The sequence below is a fragment of the Pseudopodoces humilis genome, chromosome 4, assembly GCF_049639895.1.
Source record: "Pseudopodoces humilis isolate 2021_Gansu_Grassland_sample_001 chromosome 4, ASM4963989v1, whole genome shotgun sequence".
NCBI classification, from domain to species: Eukaryota; Metazoa; Chordata; class Aves; order Passeriformes; family Paridae; genus Pseudopodoces; species Pseudopodoces humilis.
Genome location: NC_142203.1, coordinates 31,268,010 through 31,280,604, shown reverse-complemented (window position 1 = coordinate 31,280,604; position 12,595 = coordinate 31,268,010). Strand labels below are relative to the sequence as shown.

General features: G+C 40.5%; 1 protein-coding gene across 1 annotated transcript in view; it reads right to left on the bottom strand.

The window, feature by feature from the left end:
- The window catches only part of CPLX1 (complexin 1), a 105,191-nt gene that overhangs the window by 40,637 nt on the left and 51,959 nt on the right, over positions 1-12,595 (bottom strand). The window lies entirely within an intron of this gene.

Below are 12,595 nucleotides of genomic sequence, written 5' to 3'. Positions count from 1 at the left end.
CAGCCCTGTAAGAATGTGGTGAAAACCCCCAGGATGACAGCTCTCTCCTTCCCCACGCTCAGGGACATCTGTCATTCCCGCTGCACCTGGAAAGGTTTCTCCTTTCACTGAGGAGGCAGAACACTCTCCCCTCAGGCAGGAGGTGGGAAAGGCACTTAACCTGAACAGATAGGTTACCCAGCACTGGCAGGACAAGCACAGCAGCAAAAGGAAGAGACTATACTTGTATGACAGCAGCACAGTTTGTTTGCAGTCCTGAAAAGGACAAGCTGCCATCCATACCATGTTTTCACTTCATCAGCTCAGCCAAGTGACTGAAGGTTGATTTTGAAGGATATTTAATGTAATAGGCAGGTAACACATCCAGAACAAAATGACACCTGGGCTGGGAAAGGAATTTGAAATTTTGCAGGGATGAGTAATCACAGTCTTAATTGTTGTCAGAAATTACACATCCCATGACAGGTAGGACCTCGTGGCATTAGCAAACAGTTGGAGTTGATGAATTCTAGGCTCCTACCATGGATCAGAAAGAAGCAGCATTTCTGCATGTCTCTTAGAAGTTCTTTGACATCACCACCTGTAATGCTTAGTACCTAAGTGAGATCATGCCTTTGTCTTGTTCCACTGCTCCATACATATTCAGTCCCTGTATCTTCCTGAGGCAGTTTTTTGTTGTGCAAAGCCCTTGCACAACCATGCAAATGAGGAGGTTTCCTGCATGCCCCTTTATCCCCTAAGTGCTGCGTAAATCCATTTATCCTTTATTTCAGAGACATTTTTATCAGTAAATGACTGTTAATCATCCAGCCAGGGAGAAAAATGGTTGCTGAGGAAAGGGGAAGAGCATGTACTGTGATACAGCATCATCAGGGCACTGGAGGGCAGCAGCAGGATCAAGCCTGGTTGCATGGATAAAGACACGTACCCTTTGGGAGCAGTTTTGGCCCCTGCCTGCAGCAGGAAAACACTCCACATCTTTTACTGAAAGAGGTTCCTTCATCCTGAAAAAACACCGAAGGTCTTTAAATGCTGAGTCAGGACACCTCCACATTGGCTCGTTGCTAGCTGAGATTCAACTGAATTTATCTGAGACAGCTTTGTTCTTACACATAGTCACAAGTATACATATTCAACATCTCTCATTTTGCATAAAGCAAATATTTCTGGCCTGTACAAAGGCTTGGGCTAGAAGGAGACACTATCAAAGACCTGCCAAGTAATTGTTTGTTGGCATTATCAAAGGCTAAGTGAAAGAAAAAGCTTCTCACAGCTCCTTATAAATTATCTTATAAATTACTCTTCAGTGTGTCAACACAGTTGGAGGACTGTGACTGCTCTTGCTTTCCACATCCGTTCCTGGGATAGTACTAGATTGTGAAACCTTGATCCTAAAGGGAAGAAACATCTGCAACCTGTCAGAATGATTCCTCCTGAACTGCCATAGTGGTGGCACTTAACAGATCAACTATTGCCTCCAATAACCACCAAGGAATTTGTAAAGGGGAAAGCAGATCCCTTTTCTCCCCACATTTCTTTTCCAGGTTAATTTTCCCAGAACCCTAAGCTGAAAGCAACCCCGAATCGAAACAACCCTCCAATTCCCTAAAATGTGACAGAGAAATGCCCCCTTTACATCTCACACAGAGAAGCAAGGAGACACTGGTAATTTTAAGCTTTACAAGATCTGGTTGTAATACACAGGAATTTTTTTTTTGCCAGGTGGGAAATAACAACAGTAAACATGACTGTCTCTATTCAGCTGCCTAACCACAAACCTCTTGACACTTCCATTGTTAGGAAATCTGTGGCTTGAAAGAAAAAGACACCTAGGGCACCCCAGACGAACCCCACTTGGAATATTTATGGTCCCTATCTACTGTCAGCATTCCTCTACAACCATTTTGCATCCTTCATTGCAGGATCAGGGTAGTAGAGAAACTCTTGCATATTGATGGAAAATTTACCCAGACCATCTGGTGATTTCTCTCCTGTAGTGCAAGGAAGGCTAACTGAAATTGCAAGTAAGCTAAAATTTCATGGCAAGCAAAAATGAAATACAGCCTAGTTGTGTCACACATCCCTACTGTAGGAACCTCTCTAGGCAGCTTTATTGTGCAAATGTCATTGATCGCAAATCTTACTAGCACCTTTAATTTCTGGGTCTCCCCTCAAAAGATTTCTCCACTGATGATCAAACTCATTTGGGTTCAATAATCTACTGAGTTTATCCCTTTTTAGCTTCTCTCCAGTTAGAGCTACCCAGACAGCATAATACTCTAGTTACTTAGGAAACAGAATTCAGCAGCAGAAAGAGATTTTTTTTTTTCCCCCTAAGCACTACTTCTAGGCTATCATTAAACTATAATGTCAGCTCAGCTCGTCACGTAAGAAGTGAAATTGCATAACTTTCTTTTATTTCTTAGACAAGACCAAGCTTTTAAATATGTAAGGCATTTTTTTCTGCAGCCATTCAGCATACAGGACACTTAGAACAACAATAATGTAGTTTCAGGATCTTCATTGATTCTCTTAATTCACCTCTGATTTCAAAGCCACCTTCTAAGTGTTCAAAATGTTAACTAATTGAAGGAAATGTATTATGAGAACCAACATTTTGCACTACATTTTAACTGAGGGATCTTGCATCTCTTTTAGAAAAGCTTTTTTTCCCTATCTCCTTTGTTCTTCATTCTAAATTGTAGACTTTGTTGTTAACATTCCCTGGACAACAGCTTCGGTTTTAGCAGTTCATCAGCAGAGATTCCAAAGAATTTATCTACATGCAACTGAGGTGCCTCAGTTATGGGCACCAGCAGAAGGAAAGAGCACCTTAAGCTTTAAGCCCACTTTTGAACCTTCTAAGGAAACAGAGGAAGGACACACTTACTGAATTTGTTCAAATGATAAACCCAGTGGGTTTTTGTCTTTATTTTGTCTTTTTGTCTTTCACACCCCAATTATGACATATATCTTGACACAAAGAGAAGTCAGAGACTTCCATGCTGTTCACTAATCAGTAAGGATTTCAAATCAACATTATTTTTAACATCTTTAGACAAGGCTACAGAAAGGAAACAGAAATGGCTAAAGCTCCAGGACAACACGTACCAACTGTCACCTTTCTGGCTACAAGCAGCCCTGCCCTCACAGGATTAAAAAAAACTTCCATATGGAAAACAATCCCAGAAGTTGTGTGAAAACAAGTGGCATGGCAGTTATTTTAAAGTAATAGTAATTCCCTCAATCCATATAGTCTGAATAGTTAAACAATCAGTGTAAAGCCAAATACTATGGTTGCATTCAGATATGATGTGCTGGTTTTGGCCAAGGTAGACTTAATTTTCTTCACAGATAACTACTTATGGGTTGTATTTTGGATTTGTGCTGAATACAGTGAGGATAGATACATTTTTGATACCACCAAGCAGGGCTTACACAGAGACAAGGCCTTTTCTGCTTTCTTCCTCACACTAGTGAGGAAGCTGGGGGTGAAAGAAAAATTGGGAGGGGACATGGCCAGGACAGGTGACCCAAACTGCCCAAAGGGATATTCCAGAACAGTATTTAAAGCTGGCTGCAAGAAGGAGGAAACATCTGAGTGATATCATTTGTCTTCCCAAATAACTGTGAGGCATGAGGGGCCCTGCTGTCCCAGAAATGCATAACACCTGCCTGCCCACGGGGACCAGTGAATTAATTCCTTGTTTTGCATTGCTTGCATGTATGTCTTTTGCTTTCCTTGTTAACTGCCTTTATCTCAAACCCACAAGTTTTCTAGCTGTTTCTAGGGTTGAGGGAGCAGTTCCATGGTGCTTGGTTGCTGGCTGGAGTTAAAACGTGACATTTGCATTCCTGTGAGTTTTGCTGGGTTAAATTGTCATGATGCATCTGAAAAAGAGTAACATGGTTGTTTAGGTACATGTGGGAGACATTCCCCAGTGAAAGAGCAGAAAAGCAGGTCACCTGTCTGGAATGCAGTTTTATAGTAAAGGTTTTGTGGTGGACAACAAGCTGACCACGAGCTCACGATGTGTCCTTGCAGCAGAGAAGGTTAACAGTCTTCTGGGATGCATTAGGAGCACTTTTGTAAAGAGGTTGAAGGATCCTTTCTATCTACTCAGCCCTGTTTTGATCAAATTTGGAGTGATGTGCCCAGTACTGGGCTTCAAGATACAAAAGAGAGATGGAGCTACTGGAGTGAGACAGCAAAGAAGTGAGACAGCCATGAAGACATTTATGATACTCAAGAATCTTTGATACAAAAAGAGCTTGAGAGAGCAGGGACTGCTTAGCCTGGAAAGGAGAAGGTTTAAAGGGTTCCAGCAGTATGTGTAAACACCCAACGAAACAGAATGAATATGAGGGAGTCAGATGGACAGTCAGTGAGAGAATGTGTACAAACCCAAGTACAGGGAACACAATTTAAAAATTAGAAAAAAAAAAAAAATGAGTTGCAGAAAGTCACTGTGGAGTCTCCATCTGTGAAGATATTAAAAAATTAGTAAGCCACAGCCTTGAGCAACCTGCTGTAAGTAACCCTGTCTGAGAGTAAGGTTGGACTAGACAACTCTTGTAGATGAGCAACAACTTCAGGTATTGTGTGACTCTGTGAGACCTCACAAGTAAGTGTTTTGAATTACATCTGAAAGTGACCGAAGTTAATTTTGCAAGGAAAATAGTGAACAGTACATGCATGCCCAAACATATCCTGTATCTGAAGAAAAATAAATTCTTAACTGTCAGACCTCTGTTACAGAAGCACCACCAACCATGAGCTAACCCCTCAATAGCTGACTGACATCAATCCAGCTTTCACACACAAAACATTAACTCACAAATCAACTTACAAGAGTGCTGTTGAATTTGCTGCTTGATAAAAAAAAAAGTCCTAAATATGGCAGGGAAAGCTACAGGATTAAGATTGCTAAGGATGATTTACAGAGAAATATCAACTCCGTAGGCCTTCTTAATTAATTAAAGAATGATGGAAATTTGCACACACCATTGTTTCAGTAAGATAATTGCACGAAATCAAATTGCTCAATTCTCATTTCATATTGTAGACAAGTAATAACCAAAACTGTCTTTCAAAATGAGTGCATGTGTGCATGCTTAGATCAGAAATGGTGCAGATGTTCTCCCTCTCAACCATAGGTTTCAGAGAAAACAGCAAGAGGTTTACCTGAAACAGGCATGCGCTGAGGGAATTTTACTGGGATTTTTTTTTTTTTTTTCTTGGAAGTACTATTTGTGGCTGAGCCACATTTAGATTGAACAGACAGGACAACAGATTCCTCAAAGTCTCTAAATCACAGCATGTCTCTATCACATCACACAAACATAAGGAGCTAATCACAGAGTACTGTTCTGGAGCAAGAATGGGTCACTCATTTTTGCAGAATCACTTCAAAACCAGAACTAAGTACATTTTATTGCTATCAGTGAAGACCATCAAGGTTATGATATAAAGCGTATGTCTGAAAAAACAACCAAAACATCTGACTTCCTCCTGCTACAGTTTCAATAAAAGTGAAACAGCCCTTCAGGAAGGTATTGTGTAACATTCAAAAGTGGTACTTCCATGAACAAAAAAAACCCTATTTATATATTAGAACTGAATAGCTCTAAAAGAACCCTCACAATTTATCAATTAATGAAAACTAATACACCTACTGAAAAGGATTAGTGATTCCTTTTGGAAACAAAGAACTGATGCCAAGATCAGTTGAGGAGCTCATTTGAGAAATCAGAGTATCTTGGAGAATGCTATTTTCTGGTCTTTTTGGTGATGTGGAGATCTTTGATAAGGATCATTAACATTTTATCAAATGAAGAAATTTTCAATGAAATTCAAAGCTCAGAATAGACATTAATATCTCTCTCTGCTTACTTTTCCTGATCCACTCATCACAAAGTGAGACAAGATGCATTTGTATGCATTTGTGCTTCCTGGGACAATCTGTGAGTTGATGCTTATTTCAAGGTCAGTGAAAAGTTTATCTTCTTCGGCATTAACTTTCCTGTGGTACCAAGGAAAAGATACTGGAAGGATTCTATGAGCTTCATTTAGACCTAACAAATGATGAACCATGGGTTCTGAGTCCTGTGCAAGTTATGTAGTGGCAGAACACAAACAGGTAAGAGGAAGGAGTAGAAAAGGAGCACCCAAAGCTTCAGTTCACCTTGTTTATAAATTAACACTACTGAAGAATGGTCTGCTACTGGAGACCTTTGCTTCAGCCATTCCCCTTCCCCAGACTCAACTCTCTCTGTCTCTTGCATTTTACTTCAGTCTTTCTCTGCCTCTCTGTGTCCAACCCAGACAAACTGTATTGACAAACAAAATGGTTTTTCTTGCAGAGAAACAAACTGGTAAGCTGAGCAAATCCTCTCTAAAGGTACATTAAATATTTAAGGATATTTGGAGGCATTTAGAACACCAACTATTTTGAAACATCACCACTATGGTAATGTGTCATTTCCCCTGCACACATCAAGGTAGACTTTAAAGGCTGATGTTGAAGGGCTTTTTGCCAGCTTGGTACAAAGGCAAATGGAGGCACTCTGAAATTTCTAGAAATTATTTTTCACACATTATTTGAGGTAGTAATAGGTTGTAACATGTGCAAGATCTATGTTTCACTCTGCAGATGGGTCTTGAAGCCAAAAAGTGAATGAGATAGTCACTTTAACAGAAAAATGTTTTTCTTACAAGAGGATGAATAATCTTCTTTGGTGGATAATGGAAAATATGTTTGTACTGCAGGACACTGTCAGCCTCATTAAAATAATTTTTTAGCTAAAATCTTAGTCTCCATGTTTTTATCTTCACAAAGTCTCCATCTCTATACATTGACAGTTCCTCTCTAGCTACAGAGGACAGTACAGTACTTGCACACAAACAAACATCAATCTTCTAGTACCTGCACATTTCTGTAACAAGTGGATTAATCTCTTTCCTATTGTCTCTTTCTAGGTTACAACTAGCAACTCATGTTTGCAAGTGAATTCTTCACTTAGTATATTATTCATTGCTTTGCACAGGCGTCATTCCTTTTAATACAATTTAACTAAAACAATAAAGTTCCCTATGAAATTTATGTGGAGACATAATTTTTTGGTAACATTCATTTGATCTATATTAGACCTGCAGTCCAATATCCTGAACCTTTGGAGCTCTCTTATTTTTCATTAAATCACAGGATCATGTAGGTTGGAAAAGACCTTTAAGATCACCAATTCCAACAACTACCTAACACTGTGAAGTCCATAACCAACCATGTCCCTCAGTGCCATGTCTACACATATTTCAAATGCCTCCAGAGATGCTGACTCTACCACTTCATTCTTACAGTCTGTTCCAATGTTTGAGAACCCTTCTGCTGGAAAAATTTTCCATGATATCCAAGCTAAACCTCCACTGGTACAACTTGAGGCCATTTCCTCTCACCCTGTCCCTTGTCACCTGGGAGAAGAGACCAACACCCACCTGGCTAAAGCCTCCTCTCGGGCAATTGTAGACAGGTAAGGTCACCTCTGAGCTTCCTTTTCTCCAGGCTAAACACTCCCAGTTCCCTCAGCCACTCCTCATCACACTTGTGCTCCAGACCCTTCTCCAGCTCCCTTGCCATTCTCTGCATGTGCTCCAGCCCCTCAACATCCTCCCTAAACTGAGGGGCCCAGAACTGGGCACAGCACTCGAGGTGTGGCCCAGTACAGGGGGACAATCCCTGCCCTGGTCCTGCTGGCCACACTATTGCTGATACAGGCCAGGTGCCACTGGCCTTCTTGGCCACCTGGGCACACTCCTGACTCATGTTCAGCTGCTATCAATCAGCAGCCCCAGTTTGGTTATTGTCATTTGGTTATTGTTGTTTGGTTATTCTGTGGTGGTTGTCTCTCACCTGCAAACCTGAAAATCATTGTCCTGGCAAGATGCAGATTCAGTATGAAACCTTTGCTCTGCATAAACTTCCATAAATACGTTGCCTTCACAAGCATGTAGCTAAAGAGTGTCAGAATGTGAATCCAGGTCCTTCTTTGCTGGGCAGCTTTCCAGACATTCTGCCCTGGTCTGTAGCACTGCATGGGGTTGTTGTGACCCAATAGCAGGACCTAGCACTTTGCTCGTCATTTGTTTTTGAGGTTTTTAAATTTGCCAACCACAATTTCCACTGTATGACAAACTAGAAACCACCACTGGCCTAATATGTATCTGTTATTGAAAATGATCCTATAGGTGTGTTTTTCCAGGATGAAGTGGATGCTGCATTTTATAATCGGTTTCTGAAAGATGTCAAACACTCTTGATGGCCTATCAGTTATATCTGATTTGTATGCATCACAGTTAACGTTCTTCCTATCTCATACTGTGCCATGCACTTTTGATTTAGTTTAGTTGATATCTCTGAGGAGTGAGATATTCACTTCAGTTCATTCATTAGCTTGCAAAACTCTCCTGCTGCAAATAAAACAAAAAACTAAAAAAATTAAAAATGCACACTTTCTAGTTGAAATATATTCTCCTAATATTGTCTGATGGACTCATTCATTCTCTTTCTGCTCTGTGACCTTTCATGAAGCTTACAAGGAAGCATGAACAATTATTTTCTGAAACACGAGTGTATGCCAAATAACTATAAATACAAATATTAAGATGACACCATTTCATGCTGAGAACTACAAGATGGTGGTACATGATGAGATGATTGACACAAACATACAACACAAATGTGCGAAGACAGAAGCTGTGGGAAGATTATCAGGTACCTCTGTCCTGGGCAGGGTAAGGCTTTGCAGGAGAAAGAAACCTACTTTCAGTTCCATATGTAAACCCATTTCACATTCTGCATGGATTTCATTTTCATCTGACTACATCATTCTGCAACTGAAACCATGGTGAAGCACTTCTGCCACTAACACAGTCTGTTAGGATAAGCTACTGCTTCAGTCACTCATGAAAGTAATAATTGCATTGATTGGAAACAGATTGTTTGGAAATGTAGTGAGTTCACATAAGCAAGTCCTGTTGAAGATGAAAACAGACAACTGGATCAAAGAATAGAATTTTAAAACATAATTTATATTCCAGTTTTGTTATACAAGGTTTTACTTTGGTGTGGATATGTGTTTAAGTAGCACACCCATAACTACAAACTTGTCATACAAGGAAACACCTGATTATGCACATGCAAAGGTCAACGTTAGCAGTGTCAATGTGTCTGGGTCAGCCTGACCCAAAAATTTGGGTCATTTGCCTTGGGCTGGGGGCACACCATCAGACAAATGCAGCTCATCACGTTGCTGGCTCAGATCTCTCCACAGACAGAACTTGGGCTTTCGCTCACACATGCTTCACACAGATAATTCAACCAACAGATACCGTGAAGGAGCACTCTCCCTCCCCCATTCCGCACTGATGCCTGTGTCCACTGCAGAAGAGCACTAGGTTGTGAGTCTTCAAGATCCTGCAGCTGCACAAAGAGGGGCCTAGAGGAGATATCTTTGCTCCTAATATCCCTTCTACCTTCCTCCTACCAGTTAAATTCTGCTACAAGGCAGCAAGAGGAAAAAGCAAAAAGCTGGAAACAAAAGCAATCATCAGTCTCCAGCACCCAGCACTAGGAGAATATTCAGCCACTGTGCCCCCACTGGCTACAGGCAGCTTGCACAGGAAGAGAAATTAAAATGATGCAGACATAATGGCAGACATAATTCTGGGGTACCAGACTGAGCTGCCAGCTGAAGAGTCCAAATCTATCTCTTCTTTTGGAGGGATCATTACTACTCCAAGATACCCGGAGGGCCACAGTCTTCTACTTATGCTGTAAACTCTGTGCAACCCTAGTTAAAATGCACTCTGCCTTGCTTTCAGGCATACTGTATAAATACATTTCCACATGTACTACATGAAAACAGAAATCCACACACTGTTCTTTTGAACCACTACACAAATCTCTTCCCTAAAAGGCAAAGTGATGTCTTTTATTACTTGGCAAGGGATTAAGAGACATTTTAAGATTAAAAAGATTTACATAAATCAAGATAATATAAGTTTCTGTTCCAGAGCTGCTGCATGAACCTTTGGGAAGTACTCCCATTTCTCCTTCTCAGGAACTGTGTTGATCTTCATTATTGCATTGTAAAGCCTCTGGATGCAGGCAATTTTGAGCCAGATCTACACCTGAAAAGGTGCAGTCCCTTTTTCAGGGGAATATTCCATATAACCCTACAACCATAAAGCAGGAACAGCTTCCTGTATCACATAAATGCAGAGGCTTCTGTTCTGGTTTTGATCAATAATCCCTGGCAAGTGCTTGTCTTGTCCTCCTGACCACTGTGACCCAGCTAGGATTTAGCTGTAAATAATCTCTGAACAGGTTCCCTTCCTAGTCCATGGAGGTCTACTCCAGCTGGTCAGGGATCTTGGGATGAGATTCTTCAGGCCAAGTGGAAGCACCTACTTTAGGAGGAGAATCTTCCTCTGGATATCAGGCTTGCCTGATTATCTACTGATGAAGAAATGAACATAGGCATCTTGCTCACAGGAGCCCACCTGCACTGCAGCATTCTGGCATTAGTCACATGCAGCTTGTAGTTCTAGCAGAAAAAAAAACAGAACTTGAAAGCAGATCTGCTTGCCACAATATTTATTTGCCTTTAATTTATGATTGTTCCAGTCCTGCTTTCCTGCCTCAGAGAAATTATTCACTTTGGCACAAAAAGAACAGCTGAATAAAAAAAAATAAAATAAATAAATTGCTAACTGTGTAAATCTCTGCTGCTCTAACAGATTTCCTAAATTCATCCTGGTGACAGATTCCAGATCTTCTCTGTTGCCTTGGAAAATGATGGTCTTCTCCACGGTTTCTGACTGACAAGGTTGATGAGTCTCTTCAGAAAGCCCAGAAATGTCAGTCTGTAAGATAATCCTGCTGACTGGTCTTCCTGTTGCTCTAAAGAAAGGCTAACAGAGACTGGAGCAACACCATAGAACAGTAGATTTTGTGACACATTTAGTACATATACGTAGAATATTTCTCCACTGGCAGCTAGCACAAACCTATGTAAAGACAGCTGAGACAGAGGAAGCCAGAAGAACAAGACCTCTCTCCAGTGGGAAGCAAGTCACCTATCTTTGCTGCCAGAGAGGGGCATTAAATGCTGCTCCTATAAAGACTTCCAAGTTCCAGATTACTCATGTTATAGCTGGGGCAGGGGTGGAGGAAGATGTGGACTAGATGACTTTTTAGAGGTCCCTTCCAACAAATTATTCTGTGATTTCTTACCAGATTCCTTAAAATAATATGTTAGCACCAAAGCCAGCTGAATTTGTTAAGTAGTACTAAGAGCAAGAAAACATTTTTTTTAAAAAATAAAAATTGAAAACAAAAAAAAACCCAAAAAACAAAAAAAACCCAAATCAAAACAAAAAAAAACCAAAAAACAAACCAGAAACACAAAAAAAAACCTAACTAACTGAATAATACAAAGTGAACCAGAAGACCAGACATGTTAGCAAGATATTATGGCTGCCTCAGTTGCTTCCTCAGGGACTTAGGAAGGAGATTGCAAACTGTTGCCCCAGCCTCTTGCAGATTTTCTAAGAAGGCATGTCTCCTTGAAGTAGACTAATGCATTGGCAGGAAGAAATTACACTGCATAAGGGTGCTGGGAAGAGCCATAAGATAAACCATAACTGAAACCATTCTCATACAGGAAAGTTCTAAAGAGAATCAGTCAAATCTTTTAGATTTTTTATAAGCTTCTCCCATGCAGTTGAGTTCTTACGATGTCATTAGGAACTTCTACATAGCAGCAAGAGAAGTTTAAACAGCTCTAATAGAGCAAAGCTGGTAAAGATATAACAGGAAAGGTAGGAACTCCTTAGAAATAATTACTTCACCTTCACTTATTTTCTTAATATACTTCAAGCAATGTGGATCCTTGGTAACAGCAGCATAGCAATACCCTGGTGCTGTGGTGCTTCTTGGTAGCTACAGTGATTTCAGTGGGATGATACTGTACCAGAGAAAAGCATTCTTTGGAATGCACTTTTACTCTAGTTAGGCACTTGTAAGTCTCATCTTATTGAATATAATCAAGTTTTCTTTGAAGAAATGCTAACATAATTTCTGTCAGTGATATGTCATGTTTTCTCAAGCCTGAGGGCCAGTAGGCAGGCTGTGAGTGGAGACAGGGCTGTCATAAGAAGGTGTGGAACTTCCATAGTGAAGCAATACCAGTGACTGCAGACACATCGTGCCCAGGAAGAACTCTTTAAATTTGGGTTGTTCTCAGTGGTTTCTTCATACACCCACAGACAGTAACATAACATACACACTCACATACACACAAGCATTGTATCTGCTAGCCAGAGCAGCTCTCTCTCCTCTCTCTGCAGCTAGGGTTATTTCAGTTCTATGTAGGAGTTCCATCTAGGATGCAGCACTGATGGAACAGACCAATCTATCTGGAAGAAAAAAATTGAGACAAAATGTCTAAGTGTGCCTCCAGGACTTCAAGAACAGAAACTATCAAAAATCCATTACCTTTCCTTAATTAAAAAAAAAAAAAAAATCACTTCAGAGAG